Source organism: Chelonoidis abingdonii, chromosome 19 (assembly GCF_003597395.2).
Source record: "Chelonoidis abingdonii isolate Lonesome George chromosome 19, CheloAbing_2.0, whole genome shotgun sequence".
Classification (NCBI taxonomy): Eukaryota; Metazoa; Chordata; order Testudines; family Testudinidae; genus Chelonoidis; species Chelonoidis abingdonii.
In genome coordinates this window covers 38,759,199-38,774,352 of record NC_133787.1, presented here as the reverse complement: position 1 = coordinate 38,774,352, position 15,154 = coordinate 38,759,199, and the positions used below count along the sequence as shown (strand labels likewise).

Genomic DNA, 15,154 nt, shown 5'->3' with positions numbered 1-15,154 from the left:
CATTTCTAACCCCCGGGATCCCCATTAGAAAAGCGATGCCTTATAACTGACATGTTAGCAGTGTCATGGCTGGGCCGCATGGAGCCAGGGGGTGGGGTGGTCTCTGTGATGAGGTGCACAGCAGGGATTCTCCTTTCCAACACTCCCAAACCAGGCTGATCTCCCTTTCAATACAGGCCACGGGCTGATTGCTAGGGGGAGGCCGTTGGGCTTGCTGCTTGTGTGCGAGAGGAGACAGAAGCAGCTTGTGGCCTGCAGACAGAAAGCCAGCATCTCCGAGACGTTTCCTGAGTGAGGTCACCAGGAACATATAGTGTCGTGGGGCCAAGTTCTGCTTTCGATGGTGCTGCACGTGTCCAGGCCAGGCCTCCTCCCTGCCCCCCAGCAGCAGAGCGGTGACTGTCTCATGATACGGGAGGGAAGGGGAATGAATGAGGGCTGGGTGGCCCAGAGAAACGAGGAGTGGCTTGTCCGATGCCTCCCCATGAGCTGGTGCGCCCACGGTCATGCATGCTTCCTCACGGGGCTTTGCATGACTTGTCAGGGCTGGATCTGGCACGTGCACGTTAATCAGGAGAAGAGCCCATTGTTCTGGGGGCTGGGAGTACTGGTCATTGATAGCATGGAGCCATTTCTCTGCGTTTTAGAGTCGGACAACCTGCCTGGCCCATTTCACCCCCGACACACCAGTTGCCCGTCCCGCTCAGTGTTTTAACTGATGGTGGATGTTCAGCACGTTTACAATTTTCTGCAGCTTCTCAAAGCAGAGGCAAAGGAATACAAGGAGGGAGTCAATTTATGCATTGTGGCAGGAACAGGCAAACCAGTGGGGCTGCCTGGAAGGAATCAAAGTCACAGACCGACAAGGTGGCAGCTTGTGGTAAACATCTGTCCCAAATCTGGACTTTAGCGTACAAAATCTGGGTGCTTACTATGAACCTCCCCAAGCTTATACCCAGCTTGGATCTTATCTCGCTGCCACCAGCCGAAGTTTTCCAGGGTTTCGGCCCCCTCGGGTTCCCCAAACCTTTCCTTGGGGGACCCCTCCAAGACCCAGAGCCCCTGGGTCTCCTCTATCTCATCCCCCAGCTTCCCCCCCTTTCCTGGGTTAGCCGGTGCGATGCTGTCCTATTCCCTTTGAATACAACCAGAGAGGCAATCTAGCTTCCCCGAGGCTATGCATTCAAACCTAGTCAGCTCACACAAGAGATTCACCCCCCCCTTTGTCCCGTAGCCTTTTCCCGCCCTGGGACAATAGGAAAGTAAGACACAGAGCTTGGGCTTTTCCCTCCCCCCCTAGCCTGGCACAGAAATTCCTCTCCCCTCTGCCTCACTAGGAAAAGGAACTCCCACAAGTTTTAAAAAGAAACTTTATATAAAAAGAAAGAAAATACAGAACAATAATACTGCATTAAGAAACTCAATACAGGAATATGGCTTATAAGAAAATAGGAATAAACAGTCTGATTTAAAAGATAGCCCAATTAAACCAGTCCAGCAAATCAACACCCATGTAAATACAAATCAAAGCACATCACAGCCGATTACTTTGGTTCCTTTCTACTCACACTTGATAGTAGCTATTTGAAAAAAGATGGAGTTAGAAGAAAAGCTTGTTTACTCACAGCCGAGGAAAACAAAAAGACCCCGAGTTTCCAGTTCTCTCCCAGACTTTAAAAAAAATCCAGGTCTCTGATTGGTCCTCTGGTCAGGTGTTTGGTTCCCCCTTTGTTCACCCTTTACAGGTAAAAGAAAATTAACCCTTACCTATCTACTTATGACACAGCTGCACTCACCAGCTTAAAGAAGATTTGATCATTAACCAGCAAACTTTTAAGACCAAACTACAAACCTTCCAGTCCAGGGTTTATCTCCTCCTCACCCTATGGAGGTGAAAGTTGGAAATCCACCAAAGCTCCAGACAATCTTGGAATGCCTTCAGTGGCAAATGTCTTAGGAAAACACTAGTTATCAAATGGAATGACTGTATAGCAAATGCCAAGATTCATCAGAGTTCAACGGCTCCTTATCACTAAAGCATCAAGCCAGAGCAGTTGTGCCAGGGGGCAGCTGGAGGAATGTGCAAAAAGGGCCGCCCGAAAGTATTCAGCTGCCAAACAGTGCTCAGAGGGAGAACTTATGGGACTTAGCACAGAGAACCTGTGAAGAGCAGCCTGGGACAGCCAGGAAGGGCAAGCCCTGTTCGTGCCTCCCGTGACGTCTGATGGTGCGGGAAGTTTCCGATTCAGACAGTCCCAGGGATATTTGGCTTTTGAGAATAGCGGACAGTGCGAGTGCTCCGTGAGGAGCAGCCCGTGTTGATCTCTGGGGCTTGGGCATGGGAGGTCCCTTAGCAGAGGAGTGACTTTCTTACCAGAAGAATGAAGCATAATGCACCTTGCTCCCCAACCCCCTGACACTTTCAAGGTCCCTCCTCACAGTACAGTTGCTCACTACATCACATCCAGACTGAAGGCCTCGTCTGCAAATCAGGTTTCCGCTCATCATCCACAGAGCTGTCTTGCAACAGGGAGTGAAAACAGATTTCTCCCAATCTGGCAGACTGTCCCCAGCGAGGGTGTGGTCCAAACTGCAGAAACCAAATGGGAGTGTGTCGTGTCTAGGGGGAAGTCTGGCCCAAGCGTCTTGCACCAGAGTGCAGAATTACAACTGCTGCCTGTATGATGCACTAATTGCTTGTGCGGATCCTCTCTCCTGGTGAGTGGCCGGGGAACCGCACCCATCTATCTGCCTCACTCTTGTCAGAGTTCAGTAGATCTGCCCTTAGGAGCTGGTATTTATTTTACACATGAGGAACAATCCTGTTACTTATCAGAGATGTAGCCATGTTAGTCTGGATCTGTAAAAGCAGCAAAGAATCCTGTGGCACCTGATAGACTAACAGACGTTTTGGAGCATGAGCTTTCCTGGGTGAATACCCACTTCGTCAGATGCATGCAGATACCCACGAAGTGGGTATTCACCCACGAAAGTTCATGCTCCAAAATGTCTGTTAATCTATAAGGTGCCACAGGATTCTTTGCTGCTCAGTCCTGTTACTGTCCCATTAAATGGGTGGCTAGTTTTGTGGGTGCTCCAGTGATGGTGACACTGCTCCGTTGGGTGTTGAACTGACATCGGTTCAGAGTGTTTGGCATCTTGAGGGTTGGGTTCAGGGCTCTGTTCTCCCTCTGCCCATTGGAAATAGGGGGTGAAATTAGCACCTCCCTCCTGACTCTGCACCGGCGGACTGGCGCACGTCCCTTGAAATTGCCACTTCCGGGTGCCTTGTGATGTAAGGTGCTGGTGTTGTTTGACGAGAGTCTCAGGTTGATGGAAAGGCCGGGTGCAGAGCCCTGGGGAGCTGGAACAGGCACAGCAGTGGGGAAGCAGGGTGTTTGGTCCCAGCGCAGCCGAGACCCCAGCGCCCCTTTCATGCCATTCCCTGGCCGTACCCCTTGCCCCTTTACACACGCATGGTGTGTGTCACGGAGTCCCCGGGCGATGCTCTGGAACTGCTCCCCACAAAGCCAATCAGGACTTTGGGGAGCCTCCTCTCCCTTGGAGCATACTTGTTCAGGGCAAGAAGCTCACACGTCTTCACCTCCTGGGTCTCTCCTTGGAGCATTCAGCATCCTCTGCCCCTCCGTGGGCTTCCCACAGCGAGCCCACCCAGGCGGGGTCCTGGGGAAGCCACAGGGTTCTGCACCCCCACTTTGCAGTCAGACGTGACTCTCAGCCAGCAAAACAGAGGTTTATTCGATGACAGGAACAGGGTCTAAAACAGAGCTTGTAGATACAGCGAACCAGACCCCTCGGCCGGGTCCATTCTGGGGGGCAGTGAGCCAGACCCCTAGGTCTGCACTTCACTCCTTATCCCCAGGTAGCTCCAGACTAACCAACCCCTCCAGCCCCTCCTCTCTGCTCAGCTCCTTTCCCGGGCCAGGAGGTCACCTGATCCCTTTGTCTCCAACACCTGCAGTTGGCACCTTTGCAGAGGAGGGGCCCAGGCCATCAGTTGCTAGGATACAGAGTGCCAGGCATTAGGTGCACTGGCCCTTTGCTCTGCCAGATACTTAAGAACTGCCTAGGGGACACTGAGGCACCAACACAGTATTCAGAGCAAACATTAGGAACAGTCCCAGTTCGTCACAGTGTGTGTGTGGGGGGAGTGGGTAAAGCTGGGACGGAGCACGCAGCTCTCCTTGGCACTGGCACGCTGGGCTGTGAAATGGGGACTCTGAGAGCAGGGATGGAAGAGGCAGATTGGCAGACGCCTGCCAAGCTCATTCAGATGGGCGGCTGGATCCTCCTCCATCTGTTGCTGGCTTTAAGCCTGGCTGCCTTCTGGGACAAGGTGCTGTAGCCAAGCCCAGGTTGCCGGGTTCAGGACTGGGGTAACTGGGCAGAGCTCTGGGGTTACACAGGAGGGCAGCAGGGGGGCGCTCATGGTCCCTTCGGCCCTTAAACCCAATCCATGAGAGGAAGCATCTGGGAAGGCCGAAGTTATGTCCTCGCCGCGCCGGCTCTGTGTCCCGCGCTCTGGGGCCAGGGGGAAGGTGGGGCAGTGCTGCAGCAGGCTGAAATGATCCGCTCGGGGTGTGGGACAGAGAGGGACCAGCACAGGGCTGTGGCGGTTGGAGATGCAGCACGTTTTGCTCCTGTGCTCCCCAAAGCACCAGCCCCTCGATCGAGCTCCCCTGCAGCGGAGCCTGGCGGGGGAGGGAGGGGCTCCTCCGGTGAGTGTGATGACCTGTCTGATAATAGCCGGGTGGTTCCTATCTATAGCCGGCTGCCCTGGGCGGAGCCTGCCCTCCACGCACTATCTATAACCAGCAGGCAGGCCCCAGTGGAACCACACAAGTTTCCAAGGCTCTGTTAGCACATTAGTGGATGCGGATCAGATGCCAGGGAGAGCACCTAGGAGCTAGTGAGGCAATCGCTGGCTGGTGCTGGGTGGTTTGAGCTGGATCATAGCGGCAGGCTCTGCACCCCCACACTCCGCAGGGTAGCAGGTCCCCCCGCCCCCCCTCGGCTGGGAACACCAGCTCCTCTCCTGGGTGCTCAGGGTCAGTGCCAGGCTTAACCCTGAGCATCGTCCAGCCTGTGCTGCCAGCTTTACTGGTTGTTCTTTGAGCCGGTGCAGCAAGTGGGTGAGGGGATCCGGGCTCTCTCCTGCCCTGCTAGCCCCATTGCCAACTCCTGCTGCTGTCTGGTGTGACCAGCCCCACCCAGGAGAGAGCCGGTTGGACTCCCAGAGCCCAGGGCAGGTAGAAGCACAGCATCCTGGTTTGCAAGTTGCACGTGCCCGATATGGGATCATTCCCGGGGGAACTGGGCCGGCGCTCCCCGATGCCAGAGCCCACGTGGTGGCAGGGAGGGCTGGGTCAGGGCCTGGCCCAGTCTGTCAGCAGTCCTTCATCAGTGTCAGTCTGTTATACAAGGCACCCAGGTCTGAGTCAGGCCTGCTTCCCGTTGCCCCCCTGCACCTCCTCTGAAAGCAACAAGGGTGTGTGGGACAAGCCACAACTGCTGCTGATTTCAGTGGGGGGTGGGGGGTGGGTGTACACTGCTGATGCTGGGGCTGAATTGGAGCCTAATAGAGAAACTGACCTCGCTAGCCAGGTGCCACAGGTGGCTTTTAGTCTGTGAGTCAGGGCTGAGCCTAGAACTCCCCATGGCAAAGCCACGGGGTGTCAGGCTGGGCCAGCCCTACTGCCTGCAGGGAAAGACAACCCTTCACCCTCCCCCCAAGACATCGAAACCCCTCTCCCCTGCTGGACTGATCAGCAGCAGCTGCCAGGCAGGTTGCAGCTGGAGCATGACTGAGGCTGCTGCAAAGCTGCTGGGTTAGCTGGGAGAGCTAAGGGGAAGGGCTGGGGGTCCTGAACTCAAGCCCCCACCCAGTCTGTAGGGGGAGGAGCAGCAGGGAGCCAGCTCCCCAGCTGGGGTAAATGGTCTGGCTCCACTGAAAGCAGCAAAGCTCTGATGATTTACATCCGCCCATCACTCTGGAAGGGGGCAGGCTGAGATGGGACAGCGACAGCCTCTTGAATCCTAGTTCTGTAGCCTTGGACTCACCGACTGGGGTGGAGGCTTAGTTCAGCACCAGAAATTGAACCACGTTTCTGGAACTCACAGTGATGGGCTTGTGTCTTCGGGACGGAGCTGAGGCGGAGCCCAGCTGGAGCTCAGTGCACAGCGAATATCAGAGCTCTGGTGCCCCACGCCCGTGAGAGATTGGTGGGCCCACCCTTAACTGCAAATCTGGAGTCGTGGTGACCAAAGGTAGTGGGTGGGGTCCAGACGAGGACAACAAACGAACGGCCAAGGTGGCAGATTCAGAACCCACCGCAGGGAATGCTTCTTCACACGACATGGAATTAGACTGTGGAACTCGCCGTCCCAGGGAGCTGAGGCCAAGAATTTAGCCTGGCCATGTGTACAGCCCTTGGGAATAGACTAGCCAGAGTTGTTATGATGAGTGGTGATAATGCTGGCAGGGAGATTACATCTCCTGCTCCAGGGCTTGAGCCGATTTCTAACTATCAGAGACCAGATTATCCCACATCTGTTGCTGCACCACCTGCCTTTGGTGCTGGCTGCTGTTGGGGATGGGACTCTGGATCAGATGGCCCTTGGCTCTGATCCGGTCTGGCGGTTGCTACGTTCCATACATTCTGCTAGGAAGGGCAGCAGAGAACCTGTGCGTGAGTCACCCTAGAGGCACTCAAGGGGCAGACCCGCAGGTTTCCTTGGCACTCCCGGTTCTGCCTAAACCGTGGGACAACAGGGCATCAGTCTGGAGGGATGTGGAGCTAACTGCAGGGCTCTCCTGGGACCAGCTATGCTTCTTCAGTGGTGGTTTTACCACCTGCCCCAGGGTTTCCCATTCTGCCCAAGTGGGATCAGCTCAGCGCTAAGTGCTCCAGCTAGTAACCCACCAGGCAGGTGTGTGCTAAGCAAGGCTGCTATTTTTAGGCAGACCCAGTGAATCAAGGCTGGGATATATTTATCCTGGGGGTTGGGTGCATGTGTATGTGTCTCTCCTAGAGCTGGGATTTGCTGAATACTTTCCACTGTGAGTGACTGACAGATAAAAATACCCCCCTCGGGGCGGGGGGGTGTGCTGGCTGGGTGAATGAGGCTTTGCATGCACTTGTTGCCTGCATTTCTCTGCTAGGTTCATGTAAATACGGGGGCAAGAGGTTGTAGCTGCTTGTTTTGGAAATTCGTTAAGGATGCAGAACGAGCCAGGCTCCTCCGAAGGTGGCGGGGGCAATCTCCCATCCCCCCATGACTTGGGAGCTTTCTTTGTTAAAGGGGGGCAAGGACTGAATTTCAGCTGTTGCCCAGAGGATAGAGCATCTGCTCTTTCTGGGGGGTGAGGGGAAAATCTGGAGCAAGCCCTATTCGTCTTCCGTCGAGCTCTGATCAGACAGCAGCTGGAAGCCTGTGTTCCTCAGTGCCAAGATGTTGAAAAAGTCGAGGGAATTCAGAAAGCAATGAAAAGATGCCGAAGAGATGAAGGCAGAATCAAATGATCCTGTCTGGCATGGCCAGATGGTGCCTGCGAGGGACACGATAACCCTGGGAGCTACAGGGGCAGAGCAGAGTACCTTGGTTTAAGGGACGGACTGGTGGGATTCTCCCGAGGTGTCAGTTCCCCAAGAAGTCAGTCTGACTTCAGTCTTGTCACTCAGGTCCACGAGTGCTGGGTGAACCCCCTCCTAGGGAGGCTAGCCCCTGGCCCTGCCCCTTCCATCTGTGCCCTGCCCCCTGGAACCCCGAGCCTCCCTCCCTGCAGCCAGAGGAGCCCCGAGGCCATCCCCATGGCCAGAGGAGCCCCAGCTGCACCAGCTGGCCCACACCAGCTGCACCAGCCGGCCCGAATGCTGCCCCTGCTAGCTTCAGGGGAGAGGGGGAGCGAGGGCGGGGTGGAATGTGGGCAGGGCCACAGGCCTGGGTTAGGGAGGCTGAGCCTCCTCAGACCTACGAGACTCACCGCCCACACTCGCGTCGCTTTATCCGGCACACAGCAATGCTACACTGAGTTGATCAGACTCTGTACTGTGAGTACAGGGTACCCCACACAGCCAGAGTTACGCAGCAAACCTCTTCCTTCGTATACATTTCCACATCACATTGCAGCTGCTGTACACTGCATCACACGTGTCAGGATTGGCACAGTCCCTGGTAGGCACCAATGCCTGGACAGCACGCTCCGGTCACACGTGGGCCGGGCACACCTTACTCTGTGCCTCATCTCACGTGCCAAGCTTCTGTGCTCCTCTGGTAATGGGTCCCTGGGTGTCCTCCCTTGTGTCAGCTTGTACAGACGCTCTGCTTCCAGTGACCTCCCTAATTCTGTCTCCCAAGAAAAGAGGCCGTACCTGTGACCCATTACTCATGTCAGTCCAGGCCTATATGTACCCGGCTGTGATGGGACACTGGACAAAAGGAAAACATGATAGTAATACTCAGCGTCGCTCAGGATTCTCCCCACCGGCCTGGACGGAGCCTTGGAGATCAGACAGTAGGGAACAAGGGCTAGAGCGGCCAGAATCCAGATTTGGGGATAATTATTAGCATCCCCAGCAGATAGAGGGGAGGCAGGGGCTCAGGTCTGTGCTTTGCTGTGGACCCTGAACGTCGGCTCTTCGTACAGATATACCAAGGCAATGGATCGTCTCACCGGGAATTACCCCAGGGTCAGGGTAAGTCCCTGGTGTTGCGCAGCTGGAGAAAAGGTTCTAAGCTGTCCCACTGCGGCAGCTGCCAGTGCAGGGATGGGGCCAGAGTGGAGGAAAGGAAGGGTGGGGCTGTGCTGCTCCTAGTCTGGGCTGCAGCTTGGCCCCTCTGCACCTGTGGAAGGCCATCACAAATTAGAGCAGCCCAGGGCCAGGCCAACTCCTGCAGCAGGCTGGAATTCAGGAGGGGCATCGCTGGTAATCCCACCTCACCTGCATAGCTCAGCTGATGGGGTCAAGATTCTGGGGTGGGAAGCAGGAAACTGACCCCTGCCCCAAGAAGGAGAGTGGGATGGGACCTTTGGGGCTGGACAACTGAGAGAAGAGATAACATGTGTTATTAAGGAAGCCCTGCACTTAGCAGGTGTCTGGGGCTAATGTGACAAAGCTGCCGAGAGGAGTGTGAGACTGTGCGTGTGACTGTTAGTGTGTGTGTGCGTGCAGTGGGCGTGAGGTTAAGGACAAGTCTTGGGACCCCCAGCGCTCCCCCCCATCCTCCGCACTCCATCGGTGTGGCCTTCTCTTCAGTGATGGCGCGATGGGGTGAGAACTATGCCTGGAATCCAGAGAGCTTGGGCAGGTATTTAAAGTGCATAAATAAATACGGCAGCTGGTTCGTCAAGGAGCAGCGGCACCGCAGAGAGCTTAGCAGCCCATGCCCTGCACTGGTCCTTGTAGCACCTGCAGCGAGGCGCAGCGAGTATGTGGGCAGACCCAGCAAAGAACACTCCCCGCAGCAGGGGCATGCTAACCAGTGGGCATTGCTGCCCGCAATGCTCTTAATGTCTTTGCTGCTTTGTCCCCACCTGGGCGGCTCTCGTCTCTTAGCATTCCACTCCCATCCCCGGCATGTCAGCGCAGGCCCGGTGCTGGCAGAGCAGCAGGTCTCACCTCCCTCGGTATGCCTGGACCTTCCAGCAACATGTCCAGCGTCCTGCGCCCAGCGTGCACCCAGCAGCACGGCCAGTGTCCTGTGCCTGGCGTGAACCCAGCAACATGTCCAGCGTCCTGCGCCCAGCGTGCACCCAGCATGCACGGCCAGTGTCCTGTGCCTGCACGTGAACCGCAACATGGTCCAGGTCCTGCAGCCAGTCGGGCAGAGCACCACGGCACAGTGATCCTGGCAGTGCCTGGACCATTCCAGCACATGTACGCAGCCTCCTGCGCCCCAGCATGCAGCCAGGGCAGCAGGCCTCGGTTCTTTCTGAGGCCTGGCGTGCACCAAAGCAAGCACAGCCAGTGTCCTATCGGCCCGCGCATCACCCAGCCAGCACGGCCGTGTCCTCGCCGCCCGGCGGTGCACCCAGCAGCACGGCCAGTGTCTGGACGGCTGGTGTGCACCCAGCAGCACAGGCCCGTGTCCTGCGGACGCCCGGTGTGCACCCAGCAGCACGGCCCGTTTCCTGCGCCCGGCCGTGCCACCCGCAGCACGCCACGTGTCTTGCGACGCCGGTGTCACCCAGCAGCATGGTCCGTGTCCTGCGCCCGGTGTGCACCCAGCAGCACGGCCAGTGTCTGGACCTGGTGTGCACCCAGCAGCACGGCCCGTGTCCTGCGCCCGGTGTGCACCCAGCAGCACGGCCCGTGTCCTGCGCCCGGCTGTGCAAGGAAGGGCAGTTGATCTTCTGGAGGGGCAGGGCAGGGCACAAAGGAGGGGCAAGCTGAGCGGGTCGTGCCCTGCCCCTTGCAAACCCTGTGACCTCCTGTACTGTTGTTCTGGCCTCTCTGACACTTCCCCTTAGCTCCTCCCTGGGAGCGCCATTAGGATCGGAGAGCCAGCCCTGTCGCTGCTCTGAGTTCAAGCCCTGGCTCGAGGCTAGGATCTGGGCCAGCCCAGCCCGAGGCAGGGAAATCCCCGAGCAAACCAGGCAGGAGAATCCGCCTTCGCACCTCTCTTCCTCCTGGGACATCAGTGTTTCCCGGGGGAGGGAGGGGCCATGCCCACCTGGCTGGCAGGTTGGAACCAGAGAGGTGATGCTGTGGAGATTAGAGGGTGACTGGGAAGGTGCAGGGAGAGGGAAGGGGGGATTCTTGGCCCACTCCCAGCTGTCTCCCTTGCACCTCGCTCAGTAGCCGGGTGCCAAGAGAAAACATCCCTGGATCACAGCGCAAGCTGCAGAGCTGAGCCCGCTTCCCTGGGAAAGCCGGGCCCACGCCGCCACCTGCTGGGCAATCCCCGTCATCCTGCCCCCAGGACCAGGCTGCCTTGGCCCCAATGGTGACCCTGTATTTGACACAAGGCAGCGTTTGCTATTCAAAGCGCCATCAGGAACAGCCCCCCAGAGGCGCTGAAGTGGCAGGCAGTGGGGGCCCTGGAAGGCAGTAGGGTGGCTGCAACGGTGCAAGTGGTGCAGGTGTATCAGGGCCCACAGGGTTACGGGGGCCCCACCAGATGGAGCGATGCTCCAGCCTGTCTCCTGGCCCATGGGATCGCAATGCCACTCGCTCTCATTTGGCCCCGTTTCACCCCTGTTGTGATGGAAGGGGCGTGACCCTGGGACCAGGTCGCCATGCCAATCATCTCTCTGATTTGGCTTGTGTTGTGTGAGCGTGGGGAGGGTGAGGGGACAAGCGGAGCTGCTGGGCACCCAGGATTGGGAGGAGGTGAACAGTGCGCTGAGGGGGGGAGAGGGGCCACAGGGCTGGTGACTGGCTAGGAAGGTCCCGGACCTGTGGGCGAGTTGCTAGTGGGCTGTGGAGTGGAGCATATTGGGGGGCTGCAGGGCAAGGGGTTGGGGATGGTGGGGTAGGCGGGGGGCCCGTGATATCGAGAGTAAACAACATTTTAGATTTCAGAATCAGGATGGGGACCCATACCCTAGTCTTGCCCCAGGGCCCTCTGGGGCCATGTTACACCATTACTGTAAGGAAGGAAATTGGCAGCTCAGTTCAGAGCCTTCCTGTGGTTAACAGGAGCCAGGCGCTCTGGGTTGTATTCTCAGTTCATTGCGTGAGCAGGGTCACAGCTCTGTGCCTCAGTTTCCCATCTGTAAAATGAGGATAATGCCAGTGACCTGCCTCCCAGGGGCATCTTCCGCCCACTAAGCCCCTTAAGGTCCGTAAAGCCCTGGCAGGTGCTAGACAGGTGCAAAGCATGCGTCTAAGAAACAGGGTGTCCTGGCTTCCTTTGTCCAGCCTCCTGCCAAACGAGTCCTGCTGAAGAAATACAGCGAGGCTGGCAGAGTCCCAACCTCCACCAGGATCTTCCTTTTCTTCGGCTGTCCCTCCATGCAAGGAGCATGTCTGCCAGGGGGGTTCAGTGGTGAGTTTGTAGATGGCCGAGGAGCCCAATTCATGTCCTGGAGATTTTCTCATAGCCATAAGGGTTCTGTGGTACAATGGATAGTGCATTGGACTTCTAGCTTGATGATTAATGAAGTCATTCAAAGGTTGTGGGTTCAAGTCCCATCAGAGCTGTTTTACACCCCTCACAGTGAATGTGCTCAAACCACAGGATATTCCACGCATCAGCACCAAAACTGGTTGGACAATCCTGGCATTAATCCAACAGAAGAGAAATGCATTCGGTAACTGACAGAACAATTCCTCTAACCAAGGAAAACATGAGGCCTGTCACTTGCTTAAAGCCAGAGTCCAAAGGAAGCTATGTGTGACATCAAAACCAATCAGGATCTTTCTCTATCTTCAAAAACAGTTCTTGGGAGGGACTGGTCATTGTTAACTCCTGTCTAGCCACTGGTCAGAGGTGAGTGGAGCTGTTACCATCTGAGGGCTGGTCGCTGGCCGACGTGTCATGGATGGGCACACGAAGTCCAGTTCCCAGCAGACTCCACACAGAGAAATTACAGTGGCACTAACTGTCCGGCTGCTGATCAGTCTCTGCAGACAGGCCAGTGACCAGATTTTCCTGATTTCCCTGAGGGGATGGTCAGATTGGAATAGTAGACAGATCACTCCATCGTGCTTGGCAGGAACACTCCCTGCTCGCCAGTCTCAACCTCCCTTTGCTCAGTTTTACACCTTGTTAATTTCCAACATGCCCACGGACTGTTTTACAGTTGACTTTGACGGAGCAGAAGCGAGCTGTAAATCTCAGCTCACCCCGTTTGAGGGTCCCAGCCAGATCCCCGAGGCTCCAGGACTGGAATCCTGCAAAGAAGCTCCAAGCTGCCTGCTTGGAGGATACTGGCTAGTGGAATCAAGAGCCAGCTTCTGAAATTTAGGTCAGCAATCGGCAACCTTTGGCATGCCACCCTGGCAGGCCGGGCTGGTTTGTTTACCTGCTGCATCCAAGTTTAGCAATTCCGGCTCCCACTGGCCATGGTTACTGCCTCAGGCCAATGGGGCTGCAGAAGCGCACGGGCCAAGGGATGTGCTGGCCACTGCTTCCCGCAGCCCCCATTGGCCTGGAGCGGCGAACCTGCAGACACGGCAGCTAAACAAACCAGCCTGCCAGGGTGCTTACTCTGGCAGGCCATGTGCCAAAGGTTGCCGATCCCTAATTTAGGTAATCACTGCAAGTGGCTCACAGGTCCGGCTCCTAGGCAGAGGTACCACAGGAGGCTTTGCTCACTGATCTTGCCTGCAGGTTCCTGGCCAATGGGAGTGCAGAGCTGGTTCTCAGGCCAGGGGCAGTGCGCAGAGCCCCAGGGGCTCCCTCTCCCCTGCCTAGGAGATGGATTGCTGGCCGCTTCCAGGGCGCAGCACAAAGCCAGGACAGGTAGGGACTAGCCTTCCTTAGCCCCGCAGCACTGCTGACCGGACTTTTAACTGCCCAATCGGCAGCACTTTTTCGAGAGGGTATTCTGGTTGAAAACCAGACACCTAGTCACCCTAATGAAACGAGGCCTGGATCCCTGCCCAGTTCACAGGCCTCTGTATCAGCTAGACCATTCCGCAAGGCACCAATCCGTCACTTTGCTGGCAGTTGCAGCAAAGCAGCCAAGTGAATGGGAGACAAAGGCCTTTGGGGGAACTGCACCCTGCTGCCGCCCGTGCTGCACGAACAGAGGCCCAGATGCTCAGAGGTATTAAGGTGCCTAACTCCCATTGGAGTCAAAGGATCTGGGTCAGAGTGCTGCAGCTGCAAAGGGCCATCAGCAAGCAGCAATGCATTTCTCTGCAATGAAGGGCAAAAGAGCCTGGGCCAGAGAAGAGGAGGAAACCAGCTGGCTTTAATGCCCGAGGATGATACATGGGTTTGCCAAGTTCACTCATTTCCCCTCTCAGCACAGCTGCCTGTAGAACAAATGCATCCAGGTGTCCGAGGCTCAGAACCAGCACCAGAGCCAGGCAGCCATGTCTACAGGATCTGCTTGGCCACCAGGGCTGACCCATGCTTGGCAGGAGAAAGGAGAGGAACTAAAGGGCCAGGCTGAATGTTACTTCAAGGAACTCTGCTTACACGTCCCCTAGTGTCTAAACTTGTGTGACCCAAATTACAGACAGGCTGCTTCCTCTGATCTCTTTGAACTGCCCATGTCATTGCTGGAAGTTACCCAGCCCCTGAGGGGTGTGTAGTACTGTGCCGGAAAACATGGGGCACCAGGGCTGAATCTCCTCTCTCATTGCTGTCAATCAGGAATGACAACTTGGTTGGCTACACAGGAACGGAGCGCTGCCAACCTCAAATGTTAAAAAGCCGCCACCCCCCCATCACAAGATTGGCTTAAAAATCACAAGAGTTATAAAAATAACAAATGCCTGGTCCTTTTTATTTGCCTGCTGGTGTCTGAGCCCTTGAGTGGGAGGGAGGAAGGATATTTGTAAGCTTTCCTCTGCAACCACAAAGGCTAGAAACTTACTACAGGTGAGTTTCATCTTACACTGGGGTTCCGTTCCACGGTTAGCACGTAAAGCGAAAACCGCGTATAGTCAAAATTACGTTGAGTTGAACGGCAGGCGGACTCGCCCGCACTGCAGGTACAGTATTAACATTTTTTTTTCTTTTTTGTTTTTTGCTGACCATGTAAAGCTGAAATTGTGCATGTTAAATGTGCGTAACATGCGACAGACCTGTAGTTCAAAATGAAAGCTGTGATTTCACATGCGATCCCCTGACTCCAGAAGCTGGGGCTTTCTGAAATCTTAGGAGGTATGGAGATTTTTACAGTGCTTGGACAAGTCAGCTGTTAAACAGTAAGAGCGTCTCAGTCTTGGGTATAGTGGCACTACTGCCTCACCATAAAACCCCCAAATATCCCCCCAGCCTCCCAAATATCCCCAAACCCTCCCAAAGTCACATGAGCCACCATATAACATTGTGAGATCCGGCACCCTGGGTAATCTGGTGTCAGTGCCCCGAGGATCAACCCCCCTGCCTGCCCCCAGGCTGCTCAGCTGCAGGATCGGTCCCTAATTCTGACCTCCCCAGCCTCCCTTGGATTTGCCTATAGTGTCATGGCCGACGCTGGAACCCTAGGGCCTGAATGACGATAGCACTA

At 56.0% G+C, this 15,154-nt stretch overlaps 1 protein-coding gene across 2 annotated transcripts in view; it reads right to left on the bottom strand.

Annotated features, from left to right (window-relative positions):
- The window catches only part of CTU2 (cytosolic thiouridylase subunit 2), a 65,974-nt gene extending 56,739 nt beyond the window's left edge, over window positions 1-9,235 (bottom strand). For both annotated transcript variants that reach the window (XM_032764272.2, XM_032764273.2), the window contains exon 1: window positions 9,229-9,235. The gene's annotated coding sequence lies outside the window, so the exon portion shown is untranslated. The remainder of the gene's footprint in view (window positions 1-9,228) is intronic.
- Window positions 9,236-15,154: the final 5,919 nt, after the last annotated feature.